We start from the raw sequence: 16,708 nt of genomic DNA on the forward strand, positions 1-16,708 counted from the left end.
AGTTTAAGGCCAGCCTGGTCTACAAAGTGAGTACCAAGACAGCCAGGGCTATACAGAGAAACCCTGTCTCGAAAAACAAAACAAACAAACAAACAAAAAAGAAATACTGTTGAATAAAATGCTAAGGATACAACAATGAACAAAAAGAAAATAAGTGCTCTCAAGTGTTTCAAGGAAATCAAAATGATTAGCTAAACAAAGCTATCAAATTATCAGTGCAACATATGATAAGTCAGTAATAAGTGTTATTGCAAATTCTTAAACTTGATTTAAGAAAAAAATTGCCAGGCATGGTGGCACACGACTTTAATCCCAGAACTTGGGAGGCAGAGACAGACAAATCTCTGAGGTCAAGGCCAGCCTGGTCTACAGAGATAGTTTCAGGTGGGCTACACAGAGAAACTTTGTCTCAAACCCTACCAAACATTCACAAAATACAGGAAAAGGATTATGAAGATATTTCAAAGTGTATGTCTAAAACTTAGATTATGGCGGCTGTTATTAAAAAGACTAAATTCCTTAAGGAATTAAAGCTGTATTATGTGATAGTATATACAGCTAGATGTACTATATGTATATATAGTACAATAGCTCTAAACTGAAAATGGCTGTTTAAATTAATTAAAATACAATTTACTTATTTTCCTGCTTTAAGATAGAAACTAGATCTCTTCTGTGTTATAAAATGTGGGCTCAGAAGACTACAGAGATGACTCAGAAGTTATAAGAACACACTGCTCTTGCAGAAGACTAGAGTTTGGTTCCAAACATCCATGTCAAGTGGCTCATAACAGCTTATAACTCCAGCTCTAGAGTGATCTGATGCCTCTGGCCTCCATTGGAACGATCCTGCATGCATACATGCACACATGCACACATGGGTAGGCACACACACACATATGCAGGCATGCATGTGCACACATAAATGAACCTTTTTTTTTTTTGGTTCAGGCATTCTATGAAGAAAGTGGAGATTAATTATCTTCCAGAATGATCTTTATTTAGATATTGTCTTGTGATTGCTGGGGGTCTCATGATCAAGCCTTAATGCAAGAGAGTAATGAGGAGAGACTGAGCATCATATCAGAGACAAATGACAGTGCCTTGGAGGGAAAGAGAGGCTTCCTTTCGAACACCTAGAGAGAAGGCCAGGGGTAGCTCACTGGGTAACACATTTGCTGCCAAACCTGATGTCCTGAATTCAATCCCCAAACCCACTTGGTGGAAGGGAAAGAACTGACTCCTGATGTACTGTGACTTTCACATGTGCACACATGTACACACATCCCACACCATGCTGGCAAATAACTAATACATGTTTTTAAAGGACCTGGAGAGGAGCTTCATTAAGATAGCTTAAAGTGAATAAAAAAAGATAGCTTATGGGCTGGAGAGATGGCTCAGTGGTTAAGAGCACTGACTGCACTTCCAGAGGTCCTGAGTTCAAATCCCAGCAACCACATGGTGGCTCACAACCATCTGTAATGGGATCTGATGCCCTCTTCTGGTGTGTCTGAAGACAGCTACAGTGTATTCATATATAATAAATAAATAAATCTTTAAAAAAAAAAAAAAAGCAACCACCAGCCCACCTGCTGTTTTTTTTAAAAAAAAAAAAAAAAAAAATAGCTTAAGGGGGGAAAAAAAAAAAAGGGCAACATGTGGGGATACACCCGGGTAGAGTGTGCATATAGGGGGAGCTGAAGGAAAAAGACAGCCTCCAAACAAATATTCCAAACAAAAAGGATATTCTGAGTTTTCTAAGTTTTAAGGGGATGACCAGAAGTTTTAGTGTAATTTAAACTAGCATAATCTATGTGGCAAGAAGCCAGGTACTAGGTAAATTTACCTTCAAACTTTGAGGGGGGCGGCTGGGCTTCCCTTGCTTTCCAAGACCTATGTGCTCTAGATTTCATAGTATGGGCCTGTTGGCTATAAGGAGCCATGGCCTGATTTTTGAGGGACATGAGACAGAGAAATGGGGTCTGTGATCTAACAGAATGTACCTTGGATAGCATTACTATCTTTACAAGTCTTTACTGATGACTTTACAAGTCTTTCCTGAGGCAATCTGTCCTGTATTCCAAATTCATTTCTAGCATTTTCTCTAACATGTGAGAACCTAATGTTGGCTTATCCTGCTCTCCTACAAATGTGGATTCCTACAATTACAGACTCTTAACTTAGGATACCATCCCAGCCAAGTTCATTATTCCTCATGGGATGGGGAAGATAGTAAAGGAATGCATACATACACAACCATAGTGTCAGACCTCAATTAGGCTGAAGAGTCTGTAACATGTGGTTATACGTTCTATGTTGCTGAATTTACATTGTGTCTACTCATTTAGCTGGTATGGGTATAAGACTGATGTTGTTGAGCCCCCTTCCCTACAGCCTCTCTGGAGACTTCATAAAACACACCAGTTTTCTATCAGGATTCTGGATCTGGTTGTCAGACTCCATGTAGGAGTCTGCCTTTGCAAGTTTTTTGCTCCTTGCCCCTATTTTGAACATTGTCAGTATGAGGCTTTTACTAACATGGCCCTGTTAGCCATTTCTGAATTCTAATCAACTGTTTTCCTGGGTAGATTCAACTCAGTGATTCTGCTCACTCCCCATTCTCCTCTTGACCTGTTCTGGCATGTGTTTTCTATGAAAACAGTGGGATTGTCAGGGTGTGTGCAAGACCTTGGGTTAAAGCAAAATAGATTTGGGAAGAAGTATTTATTTGGGCTCTCTTTTCTCATCTAGTCCCTTCTTGCTGTCTAGCTAAGGATGACCTTGAACCCCTGATCATCCTGTCTCTACCTCCTAAGTATTAGGGTTACAGGCATAAAATAACACCTGGCCTTGACTTTGCATATTTTGTACATTATTGATAAACATTAGGAAGAGTAGTTTATTTGCTCTAGACACATTTCAAATACTCAGAATCTACATGTGATTATTTTTCCATATTAGACAGAACAGATAGAGAACACAGCCATCAGTCACAAAAGCTGCTTTGGACAACAGTGATCCAGATGTACCCCGATATCACAATCATGCTGAATAAATGAACTAAACAGAAATAAAATTCAGATAACACATTTGTTAAGTGCAAATATTAAAATAATTCAAAACTGAATTCAAACACAGAACAATGTGATCATGCCAGATAAAACCGTTTAATAAATAAATAAAGCTACTCACCAAAGACTACCAAAAATTCTTAACATGTTTAATCATACAGGAAATTTATTTTTCATCTTTTTTTTAAAGTTATGGTCATAATTTTACCTGTCTTTAGATCAGTTTTCTAAAGGAGGAGGTGGCACAGGAATGCAGCAGAGTTCAAGTGTGGAATTCATTTGTTGAGAGTTAAATATTTTCCAACTCTATATAAAAAAGAAACAAATAGTAAGAAAATATTCTCAAGAACAGACACACAAAAAATTTTAAGTGTCAAATTCATAAAAGTTACTCATCTGTGTGTGTGTGTGTGTGTGTGTGTGTGTGTGTGTGCGTGCAAGCACTGATGGTACATGTGTACCTATGTGTAAGGTTGCACACACCTGCACACAATCATGTGGAAGCCATTGAGCATCTGCCTCCATTGCTTCCTGCCTGATCCTCTTCACACAGTACTGAATATGAAGCTCTAGCATTTTTGGGTTAGTGTGGCATCCAGCAAGTCCCAAAGTCTATATACCCATCTCTATATCATGCCCCCAGCTCTGGGATTATAGGCACAGGCAGTAACACCTGGCTTTTTACATTCAACTTAAGCCCTCGACACTTGGTTCAGTAAGTATATTTACTTACTCACTGTAGCTCATCTAACATTAAAGAATAATTATAGACCCTAAAACATTCTATAATAACTAGTATACTTGTGTATCTTTATCATATCTAAGAAAAAAATTGGAGACAAAAGTCTCAATTTAGCTTCAAGTATCTATTATCTTTAAGACACTAGGTAGATTATATAAATTGCTAGAGATTCAGCTAAAAAAAAAAAAATCTATAAAGTTGTCTTTTCCATACAAGAAATACTGACTTTTGAAGCATATTATAGTAATGCATTCTTTCTCTCACAAGAGTTCTCTTTAGGCCTCCACAACCTCACCTACCCACCCATTTCCCACTCCTAAAATAAATAAAGTAGCAAATGGAAAACAGATTCTATAAACAGTCATGTTAACTTGTTTATAACAAAGATAACAGTGTAATGCAATTGGAAGTGTGGAGAGCTGCATAGTGCTGCGCCCTTAAGATGGCGCGGGTCTCTGCCTTCCACCATCCTGATGGCGGATGCTCTCAGGAGTAAACAAGTCCTTATTTGGCTGTGGCTCGTGATCTGGCTTGCTTCTGTGTATGTGAACCTATCTGCTGTTGCCACATGGCTTGCTAGGGTAGGCTGGTCCTAGAGTACTTAAGCCTGGGAGGCGCTTTCCCCGGGGTCAGAAGATTGTTCAAGGTTCCTGAATAAACTGCTTGGAGAAGAGCTCGTGTGCCATGTCATCCTTGCTGGACAAGGGTGGGCGCAACAGGAAGAGTTTTAAATAAAAAGATGTTAGAGGTCAATTAGCTATCTCTATGGAAAACAATGTGATCATTAACCTTATACTGTTCACAAATATAAATTCCAAGACCACCAAGATTGTTCACTGGTTAAAGCACTTGCTGCTAAGTTTGACTGGAGTTTGATCCTGAGAACCTTTCAAGATGGATGGTGAGAACTGACTCCCGAAAGGTGTGCTCAGACCTATACGTGCATATGTGTTTGCATGAACACTTCCCTCCTCTAACTGTTTAAAAAGAAGAATGAAATTTAAAGGGATGTTTGAAATTCCAATTAGAATACAGATCTAAGTGTGTGGGGCATGTACAGCAAAATATTTGTGTAAATAACCAAATAAATTCTCTCCTCTCCTTCCTCTTTTTTTTTTAAAGACAGGGTCTTGCCAGGTAAACAAGATGGCCTTGAACTTTCAATCTTCCTTGCCTCAACTTCCCACAAGCTGAGATTATAGATATGCACAATCCAGCCCAACTTGAGCAAACATTTTTTAAATAAACAAAAAGAACTGACAATGGCAATTGGATTCTTTTAAATATCTGCCCTCCCCAACACACACTCAAAGAAAAAGAAAAGATCAATTGGCAAAACCTTCAACTCAAAATGTGTCCTACTTACAATAACTACAGGGATAAAGATGGAGCAGAGACTGATCGAATGGCCAAACAATGATTGATTCAACTTGAGACTCAACCCATGGGAGAGAGCCAGCTAATAATGATAGCTGTTCTGCTATGCTTGTAGATAGAAGCTTAGCAATAACTATCCTCTGAGAGGCTTCATTCAGTAGCAGATGGAAAAGGATACAGAGACCCACAACCAAACATTAGATGGAGCTTGGGCAGTCTTGTGGAAGAGTGGGGGATAGAACTGAGCTGCAGGGGGCGTCAAGGACACCACAAGAAGACCTACAGAGTCAGCTAATCTGGGCCCATGGGGGATTCTCCAAGACTTAATCACGAACCAAGGAGCATGCAGGGGCAGGCCTCCCTCACATTTGTAATAGATGTGCAGCTTCGTCTCCATGTGAGTCCTATAACAAATGGATTAGGAGCTGTCTCTGTCTCTGTTCCCTGCCATCGGATCCCCTTCCCATACCAGGGCTGCCTAGTTGGGCCTCAGTGAGAAGGTGCTTAGTCCTGCTACGACTAGATGTCCCAGGGTGGAAATGGTATCTAAGGGGGGCTTTCCCTTCTCTTCAGAGAAGGGGAGGGGATAATTCAGGGAGGGATTTGTAAGGGTAGGACTGTGAGATGGGGAGGGCCTTTGATGGGATGTAATGTGAATTAAAAATATTATGAAAAAAAGATTATGGTTCAGCTTGTTGAGTTCACATTCCTGAGTAGGCAGAATTAATATTATGAAAATGTTTATACTACTTAATTTATAGAATCAATAAAATATCAAAATTTCTATGTCCTATTTCATAGGTTTAGAGAAAACACAAGAATTCATACGGAACCAAGAACATTACTGATGGTGTTATAAAACCCAACCTCAAATCCTACTGTAGAGCTACAATGATAAAGAAGACTGGAACTGACAGAAGAACAGACAAGTAGACTGAGACTAGAATAGAAGACCTGGAAACAAAATGGGAAAGCTAAACCCAGTTAATTTTTGTCAATGAAGGTAAAATTATACTCTGGAAAAAAAGAACCTATTCAACAAATGGTGCTGATAAAACTGGACTTATACCTACAGAAGATAAAATTAAGATTTGTATAGTTCACTTTGTACATAAATCAATTGAAAATTGGTCAAAGATCTTAATTTAAGATCAAGAACACTAGAACTTTTGAAGAAAACATGGAGATACCCTCAACATACTGGTTTTAGCTAAGGAGTTTTTAAAAGAACACCAACCATACAGGAACTAACCCCAAGCATTAACAGATGGGACTGCTCAACAATAAAAAGTTCCTTTATAGCAAAGAACACAATCAACAGAGTTAACAGACAGCCCACACAATGGGGGGAAATCTTCCCTAGCTACACTTCACATAAGGGGCTAACAGCCAGAACTTACAAAAAATTATAGAAATTGAATACCATAGAAATAAAACTGTCAGTCAACAAACGGGCAAATTAACTGAATAGTTTTTTTTTTTAATACAAATGGCCAAAAACTAATTTTTAAAAGTATTCAATACCGCCAGCCATCAGGGAAATGCAAATTAAACTACTCTGAGATAGTTCCTCATCCCAGTCAGAATGGCTACTGTCAATGAACTTGACAGCACTTATTGCAGTGGAGGTGCAAATTAATACAGCCATTGTGGAAGTCAGTTTGTATATTTCTCAAAAAATTAAAAATAGAACTACCACATGACCCAGCTCTTTCATTCCTACGCATATACCCAGAGAATGCCAAGAGATATTGGCACCCCCAAGCTTATTGCTGGTTCATTTACTATAGCAAAGAATTTAAATCAACCTATTTACCCATCAACAAACAAATGGACAACGGAACTTTTGGAAAAATATATGAGTACTATTCAGCTCTAAAGAAAGGTAAAATTTTAAAATTTTTCAGAAAAAAATGGACAGGCTTACAATATTTATGGAAAGTGTGATGGTTTGTATATGCTTGGCCCAGGGAGTGGCACTATTAGAAGTGTGGCCTAGTTGGAGTAGGTGTGTCATTGTGGGCTTTAAGACCTTCATCCTAACTTCCTGGAAGTCAGTATTCTGCTAGCAGACTTCAGATGAAGATGTTTAACTCTCAGATCCTCCTGCACCATGCCTGCCTGGATGCTGCCATGTTCCTGCCTTGATAATGGACTGAGCCTCTGAACCTGTAAGCCAGCCCCAATTAGATGTTGTCCTTTATAAGACTTGCCTTGGTCATGGTGTCTGTTCACAGCAGTAAAACCCCAATGAAGACAGAAGTTGGTACCAGGGACTGGGGTATTGTTGTGATAGGCCTGACCATGCTCTTGTTTGGAGGAATGTGGATTTGGGGACTTTGGAAAGCAGTGGAATGCTTTAAGTTGGGCTCAATGGGCTATCCTAGTAGGAATACGGAAGACTCTTTTGCTGAGTATGACTTAACTGAGCAGACCTAGCCCAAGATGGTCTTTGTTAGTATTCTGTCTAAACTCCACCTCCACAGTTATCTGGCAACACCCAGGTATGCTCCTTCCCACAGTTGCCTGGCAACAGCCAGGTAGGCCTGCCCACTATAAAAGGGGCTGCTTGCCCCCTCCTCTCTCTCTTGTTCTCTTGCCTCTAGCTTCTCTGTCCCCTAACCTCTCCCCCCTTCCCTTCCCCTCTTTCCACATGGTCATGGCCGGCCTCCACTTCTTTCCTCTCTCTCTCCTCTTTCTCCACCATCTTCTCCTGTTTCTCTCCCCACCTTTGCCCTCTGCCCTGAATAAACCCCCTCCCTTTGGAACCATTTGGTTTGGTGTTGTCTGTTCTAAGCTGAGCGCCAAAATCTAACAGTTTCAGTGGAGAAGAATTTCAGAATGTGGCCTAGACACTGTTTTTGTGACATTTTGATGAAGAATGTGGCTGCTTTTTGCCCTTGTCTGAAGAGTCTACATGAGTCCAAAGTAAAGAGATTTATATTAATTGCATTGACAAAGGAAGTCTCAAAAAAGCCCAGCAGAGATTCTGTTCTCTGGTTAAGTCATGAAGAGCCTTTTGGACAATTGTAGCAAGCTTAGAAAGGAAAAATATAAAACACATGGTTCAAGTATTAAAAGGGTATGAGGAAGTGAAATGGAACTGAATCCTGTGTTTTTAGGAGATAAAAAATTAAGGGAGTGGGAGCAAGATCCTACCCAGCTAAGTTTAGGTCCAGGCATGGTGGTACACGCTTTTAATCCTAGGGGACAAAAACCAAGCAGATCTCTGAGTTCAAGACCTGCCTGGGACAGAGCAAATTCTTAAGTGAAGAAAAGCTTAAATCCAGGCATGTTGGTATACACCTTTAATCCCAGGAGACAGGCATGTAGATCTCTGAGTTCAAGGTCAATCTACAGAGCAAGATCCAGGATAGCTAAGCTTAGGCAGTGATGGAGTTGGAAAACAGAAAGCTGGTGATAATGTAGTAAAACAAGGGGCCATGTTCCAGCCCCAGCTAGCAGTAGAACTCAGCAGCTTGGGCCATGTGTCTCCGGCTTTACAGTCCAAGAGGAGAAGGGGATTACTGGGACAAACTGATGATAGTTAGCTAGAGCTAAGATATTAGTGGTGATTAAGAAGAGATCAGCATCACTGAGGTGGAATCTTCTGGGAAGTGTTTTCTGAGAGCACAAAGAAGTTGTGTTCCAGAGATAGCCAAGGTTGTACCTCATGCTGCAGCTGTACTTGGTAATATGCAAGAGTCACCCAGGTGCTGGTTTTGAAGGCATGAAGGGGTCATGAAGAGCAGCTGAGGCTTGGCACTAGGAGAGGCCAAGGAAGGCCACTGTTGAAGGTGAAGCCATTGAAGGTGCAGCCAGAGTTGAAGTTGACAGCCCAGGACTGAAGAGGTCATGCAAAGGATATGAGGCTTGGCACCGCATAGCAGAAGACCCCAGTGTATTGGAGAAGTCATTACCATGGGATGATCACCAAGAACAGCAGCAGCAGTGGAGTGGATCAACCTGAGCTTAGAGTGTTACAGAGGGCACAGCTGGAGAAGTGATGCCAGCCCTTTGGAGGGGCCCAGATCATCATATGTGGATCCCAGACATTGAAACAAGAAGCTGTAACACTGAAGTTGTCTTGTAGACCCTAAGATGTTCAAGATGCCAGAGGGGTGGGCTATTTGCTGAGGAAAGCTGCTAATGGGGAATGAAACCAGCCCAGGAGAAAGTTGTTCCAGTCAACAAAGATGAAAAAGGAGTTGGAGATCTGAAGACTTATTTGACATCAGCCATGGAGATGCAGAGTTTGGAGTTTGCCCAGCTGTTTCCTGTCTTGCTTTTGGGATTACAGTTAAGTGATAGATCTCAGAAGAGACTTTGAACTTTGGACTTTTAACATTGTTGAGACCGCTACAGACTATAGGGACTTATGAAGTTGGACTAAATGTATCTTGCATTATGCTATGTTAAGGTATGACACCCAGAGACTCATATGTTTGAATAAGCCTACAGGGGCCAGGGAGTGGAATGTGATGATTTGTATATGCTTGGCCCAGGGAGTGGCACTATTAGAAGTGTGGCCCTGTTGGAGTAGGTGTGTCAACTGTGAGTGTGGGCTTTAAGACCTTCATCCTAACTTCCTGAAGTCAGTATTCCACTAGCAGACGCCAGATGAAGATGTTTAACTCTCAGATCCTCCTGCATCATGCCTGCCTGTATGCCGAAATGTTCCTGCCTTGATGATAACAGACTGAACCTCTGAACCTGTAAGCCATAAGCCAGCCCCAATTAAATGTTGTCCTTTATAAGACTTGCCTTGGTCACGGTGTCTGTTCACAGCAGTAAAACCCTAATGAAGACAGCAAGGTCACACAATCTCAAAAAAAAAAAAAAAACAAAAAAAACCTCAAATGTTCTCTCTCATAAGAGGAATTCAGTCAATAATCTATTTATACGTGCAAACAAATGTACAGTTGGGTATAGTATAACAAAGAAAAGACATCAAGAAAGGCTAAATATTAGGTAAAGAGAAAGGACTGAATGCAGGTAATTCAGTTATAAAAGACAAGAGTTATGAAAGAGGATATAAAGCAAATTATTTTTCTGTTCTAATTCTGTTGTGACTTTATTTTGATGGTGGTAAGTATATAATATTCAATACTGAAAGTGTAAAATCTAATGTGATGCTTCCCACAGCTTCCATTTCAAATGCCTACTCTAACTGTATAGAAGCTCACTGAGTTGTACAGATTTGCATCTCTTTAATTTTCATATATAATGTTTATTTGCAAGTTTTTTATTATAAAATTTATTTTAAAAGGTAGCCTATTAAAAAAATAATACAATGGAGAGTCATTGAAGAAGATACCTGGGCTGGAGAGATGGCTCAGTGGTTAAGAGAACTGACTGCACTTCCAGAGGTCCTGAGTTCAAATCCCAGCAACCACATGGTGGCTCACAACCATCTGTAATGAGATCTGATGCCCTCTTCTGGTGTCTGTAGACAACTACAGTGTATTCATATATAATAAATAAATAAATCTTTAAAAAAAAAAAAGAAGAAGATACCTAACACTGAGACATAAGAGAGAGCAGTCCAAAACAAAAACAATAACACAAAACAAAAAACACTCTAGAGACATGGCAAAGGATCCATCACTAATGGTCACAAGAAAACTAGTTAGTCCTTAGGGTATGTTAAGAAACTACCAGAATCCAGAAAAAGAACTACCAAATTATTAGAGATAGGAGTGTTCAGAACTCATAAAGTGCCTTTAAAAGTGCTCCTTCCCATCAATCAGATTAAAAATTGGTTAAAGAATACAGAGTCGGGGGCTGGAGAGATGGCTCAGAGGTTAAGAGCATTGACTGCTCTTTCAGAGGTCTGGAGTTCAAATCCCAGCAACCACATGGTGGCTCACAACCATCCGTAATGAGATAGGATGCCCTATTCTGGTGTGTCTGAAGACAGCGACAGTGTACTCATAAATAAAATAAATAAATAAATCTTTAAAAAAAAAAGAATACAGAGTCCATCCTACGTATGGAGCAATAAATAGTAGGAAGGAGGACGGAGAATATGGGGATCTGCCTCATCTGCTTCTTCCTCCCAAATGTGAGGATTAAAGGTATGCACTACCATACAAGCTAAGTATCTTTTTAAAAACATGTACTAAAATACATTAGAAGAAAAAAAAAACATTGTATTGGAACAACAATAGGCTTTCCAGGAACAAAATTAATATACTTGTGAGACAGGTTGCCTTTATGACAGGCTTCAAATTGGCACTTCAGGAGACTAGGCCTAAATCTCTGTTTCTAAGAACTGGGCAAGTCCAGGCCCTGCCACCTGGCTTAAGGCAAGGACAATGGGTCAGCAGCAGTTTCCAGCCTCCCACACCCTAGCAATGGTTCTGGAATGTCCTAGAGATAGAGCCAACAGATAAAGACAGAGGTCACCTACTGCTCCCCAGAATTCCCCTAATGTACTTTAAATTGGGCCTGCGAGCTCACTGGGGAGCCTCTATTTTGAAAGATGGTAAATCCCAGCATGCTGGACTTCTGCAGAATAAAATGCTCTTTGATTCTGTATATTATTTGAGCCCAGGGTATCATTCTTCAGTGAATCATGGATCTTTACACTTGAAGACAGAACACCATAAAATTAGTCAAGATAGAAGCAGAATTCAAATAGCCTGAACAAAGCGGGGACCCAATGCAAACTCCTGTATATATTTGGTAATCCTAGTTTTATCTAATTAAGTGGAGGAGACCAACAAGGGAAAAGACTTACATAAGGAGTAGCTCCAAGATCCCCCAATATATCAGCATCAGCTCTAGCTACAGAGGGTCAAGTGGACTACCTTTTTTTTTTTTTGGTTTTTCGAGATAGGGTTTCTCTGTGTAGCCCTGGCTGTCCTGGAACTCACTCTGTAGACCAGGCTGGCCTTGAACTCAGAAATCCGCCTGCCTCTGCCTCCCAAGTGCTGGGATTAAAGGCGTGCGCCACCACCGCCCGGCCCAGGTGGACTACTTTTTGATCCACTGATTTGATCCAGAAACTTTTCTAGCTATGCAAGGAAAACTAAGGGAATGTATCTGCCAAGGACCTGCCTCAGCTTGGAGAGTGTTCTGAGAGAAGGGGTGTCCGGGAGCGGCGAAGTCAAATCGTGGGTACAAGCTGAGAACCTATGTTCTGCTTTTTCAGTCTGCTTCTCTCTGTTCTGTTCTCTCTCTGGAGATTTGTCTGTCTATATTCTGCTAGCTTGCTATCTATCCTAAGGGATCTCTCTGTCCTGTTTGCTTGCCAGCTCTCCATGCACTTCTTCTTATCCTAAGGAATTCTCTGCATAGCTAATCTCCTGCAGAAGACAGGTCCAGTCTTTTATTTTATGTATTTACTCCAGGTTTCCTTTTGATTATCTTACAAATCAGCATCCTGTGACACCAGCCCTTTGATTCTTAGGAGACAGCATGCATACTTTTTTTCTTAACATTGCAAAAGAATTCAGAGATCTGCCTGCCTCAGTTAAGCACAGATGATAAACTAGTTGGGTGGGAGCCTGCCCTGAAATTACCATTTCAGCCATTTCTGAACCTAACCTCCATCTGTTCTAGGCTGATCCAGAACTCAGGAATAGATCGGCCTTTGTAAGCATGAACAACAACAACAACAAAAACTTAGTTGGGTGAGATCTCCTGCAATCAGCACTCCCTAAACCTGCCTCCTTCCTTAGTAATTTTCTAACAAGTTGGCTCACAGTGCAGCTGCTTTTGTTCCTTAAGATTCGTGAAGCCCATCATATAATTCATGTTGCATCCTTATTCTATGCATAGTTGAGAAATTATATATTTTTGAACTCATATATTTAGAGTTCTTTCTCATAACCTTAAGGGCTGTCCTGACATTTACCGTTTTGCCAAGACATAGCCACACCCTTGACTCCTGGACTCCTGCTATTTCTAATTATCATTGGAGTCATTAACGTTAACAGGGAGCACATTCCTCAGAAAGGAGTCCTCCACTTCTCGTGGGTCCAGAAAATATGTACATTATTACACAAGCAAGCTTTATACCCACAGCAGCCATCGTGATTCTTAGAGACTTACATCAGGGACCTGTCTCAGGGGCAGGAACTGAGAGACCAGAACAACTCCATCTTGGATTCAGGATCCATCATAGAAAATCTGACCTAAGGTTGAACCAGTAAGTTAACCATTAAGTTAACCATTAAGTTAACCATTAAGTTAACCATTAAGTTAACCATTAAGTCCGGACCTAGAACTAGTCTAACAACCACCAATCAGGAGGGAAACAGAAATTACAGTTGTATCTAAAGACACCTTTTTACAAAAGATTGTGGTTTGGCTCCCAGCACCAGCCAATCATTTTAAAGAGGAGCAAACTCCGTAACAGCCCCTCAACCAGACTGTGCCAAGCTGAATGCCTCCTTGCTCACTTGCTTGCCTCTCTGAATGCTTGCTTAAAATTGGGCTTGGAGCTTCACCCTCCTGTCCTGCTGCAACTGGGTTGGCAGTTGAATCAAAAGACCCTAATGAGATTACATTAGAACTGGCTCCTTGGTGGTCTTTTGGGGTTCAAGATCTTGAACGGGCACAACAGAATCATGTCACTCTGTCCCCACCAAGGCCACACCAGGCTTGGCACATACCCACACGCATATTATCAATACTAACAACAGTATTGATAACCAGAATATAACACAAAGGCCCGGGTAATCTTCAGAATACATTTTTGGCTAGAGATGCCGCTCACTTGGTAGAGTGCTTCCCGAGCATACACAAGGCACCACATAAATGGTGGTGTACATCCACAATCCTAACACTGGGAGGTGGAAGTGAGAGGATTACAAGTTGAAGTCATTTCCAGGTACACGGGGAGCTCTAGAAATCTAGCTAGCCAGAAATCCAATAGAAAAAGAAGACCTAAGACATACTTTATTATAATCATTACTGATTATATTTTATGTGTCTCACATAGTATTTCTAATTTCTTATGCCTCAAACTATAAACAGGAAAGCAGTACATAACTTGCTATCTGGAAAGCTTCTAAGGTGACAAGTAAAAGTATAGAACACTGCCTTGGCTGGCTTGAAACTCACTATGTAGACCAGGATAGCTCAAACTCATACAGATCAACTGCCTTTGCCTCCTGATTGTTGGGATTAAAGGTGTGCATCATCACAACCAGCTTAAGGAGTCATAGTAAGAGATTTGAAAGAGACTTTGAACAGTATTGAGACTATTAACAACTATAAAGTCTTCTGAATTTGGACTAAATGCATTTTTGCATCATGAGATGACCATGAGCCCACAGGGGCCCATAGATAGAATGGGGTGTTTGAGACATTTCTCCACAGGTTCATGTATTTGAACACAAACTTCCTATATGGCATTATTTGGGGAGTTTGTGGAAACTTTAGATGGTGCATTTTTGCTGAAGGGTAAAAAATAATTCATAAAAGCAATTAAAAAATTTTAACTACTTGGTAATTTTCAAAACAGCTAATTACTAAGACATTCTGAGAGAGACACTGAATGTCAGAAACTATCAAGCAATGCTTAATTAAAAACTATACAGAATTAAGCTACCATTAAAAATCAGCCCAGACTGGGCAGTGGTGGCGCACGCCTTTAATCCCAGCACTTGGGAGGCAGAGGCAGGTGGATTTCTGAGTTTGATACCAGCCTGGTCTACAGAGTGAGTTCCAGGATAGCCAGAGCTACACAGAGAAACCCTGTCTCGAAACAAAACAAAACAAAACAAAAATAAAAAGAAAGAAAAACAAAACAGAAAACCCCAAAAAAAACAAAAACAAAAAATCAGCCCAGCAGCCCAATGGTACTGGAAGGTCAGTCTACTAAAGAGAACAATGACTGACAAGTTATTACTACTCAAAACATGTCGTAGGTAGCAGTGATTTTAAGTTATGCAATTTTAGTAATAATAATTGTCTTATCCACTCTTGGCTCTCTGCCTGCTTTAGTGACATTGAATGTCTTGTGTCTCTTCATGTGTCTCATTCTTGCTGTGTTGCCACTGCCTCCACTGCCAGCTGCTCATAGTGTTTTGTTAGTTTGTTCAAGTCTTGGCTTTTCAAAACATAAAGGAAAATGAGCACCTGGAAGAGACCACCACCTGTTTTCCATTACTCTTGATTCCCAAATTATATTTACTGTTCTGATGATAGTTACTATTACTTATTTAATGTTGAGCAGCTGTAGCCAAGGGTACAACATCTGACTAACATATACAAGGCCTGTGTTCAATCTTCAGCTCTAGAAAACCAAACAAAGTTATTTGTTGCAGGATATTTAGAGCACACTATGAACCCTGAGATTGTATTATTTACTGGAAAAACCTGCTTCTAGTTGTGGTGTGGTTCAGTCTTAGCACACACCTTTTACCCCTCAGATTGGAATATAAACACCTTTAATACACATCTTTAATTCCAAACAAAGTAAAGTTAATTTGTAGAAGGAAGTACCCATGTTTGAAAGTGATGTCTAATTGAGTAGCAGACAAAATGACAAATTAGAGAAAGATTTGACAGAATGGAATATGTCTAACTCTCACAAGAATAGAGAGAAAAGAGAGGCTATTTAAGAGAGAGCAGTGAAGAGAGGAGAGGAAACGGGAGGGGAAGGGAGGGGGAGGGGAGGGGGATGGAAGGGGAGGGAGGGGGAGGGGAGGGGAGGAGAAGGGAGGGAGGGAGGGGAGGGGGGAGAGGAGGGGAGGGGAGGGAGGGGGGGAGGGGAGGGAGGGGGGAGAGGAGAGGAGTAAAGAGAGGGCAGTTTTACTAGGATAGTGGTACAGAGACAAGTAGTAGAGAGAGAACAAGCTAGACACAGGCAAAACCAGAATGGGCCAGAGAATGAGAAGAAGCCAGAAGATTAGAACAGATGGCCAAAGTTAGTATGAGCCACACGGAGCAATTGAGAGAAAAAAATGAAAGAAACCAGATTGAATCAGTCAGCATGGAGAGGAGTTCTGAGCCAGAACAGCTGAGTTAGCCAGTCAATCAGAGTTCAGAAAGAGCTAGAAAGGGTGAGCTTATTCAGCAGTAAGTCTCAGAGCTGAAACCATTCTAGGCCTAGATAAGATTATACAAAGGCTAGAAGCTTCCAGGACTAGGCCTAGCTTAGCAGATGGAGGCAGTAAGCCTCCAAGATGACAACTAGAGCAGGAGAATAAAGTTACTTTTACACTTATTTACTACCTATTTTGTCCCATTAGGATATACACAAGGTGTATGTAGGAAGAAGTATTTATTCACCATTATATCCACAATGTAAAGTAATAGTTATTTCGTATATTAACAAGGAAAGCAAAGATTGTGTAAATGGCACTGAGGCAAGAAAATGGGGCAGAATAAGTTCCAGTAAAACCTCACACAAAGGCTTGGATCAAAGACACCAGTCAAGAGAGGAAGATGGGAAAGCTCCCCAACCAAGACTGCCAAATAACAGATAAAGTAAGAACTAGAAAAGCCTATTATAATGCAAATGCAAGAAAAAGTGGGTGGGATGCAAACAGCTAAGGAA

The 16,708-nt window shown here is 40.6% G+C and overlaps 1 protein-coding gene across 2 annotated transcripts in view; it reads right to left on the reverse strand.

Moving 5' to 3' along the window:
• Positions 1-16,708, reverse strand: part of Fam126b (family with sequence similarity 126 member B) — a 66,215-nt gene that overhangs the window by 35,515 nt on the left and 13,992 nt on the right. For both annotated transcript variants that reach the window (XM_028765661.1, XM_028765660.1), the window contains exon 2: positions 3,283-3,380. The gene's annotated coding sequence lies outside the window, so the exon portion shown is untranslated. The remainder of the gene's footprint in view (positions 1-3,282; positions 3,381-16,708) is intronic.

The sequence above is a fragment of the Grammomys surdaster genome, unplaced genomic scaffold, assembly GCF_004785775.1.
Source record: "Grammomys surdaster isolate TR1022 unplaced genomic scaffold, NIH_TR_1.0 165, whole genome shotgun sequence".
NCBI classification, from domain to species: Eukaryota; Metazoa; Chordata; class Mammalia; order Rodentia; family Muridae; genus Grammomys; species Grammomys surdaster.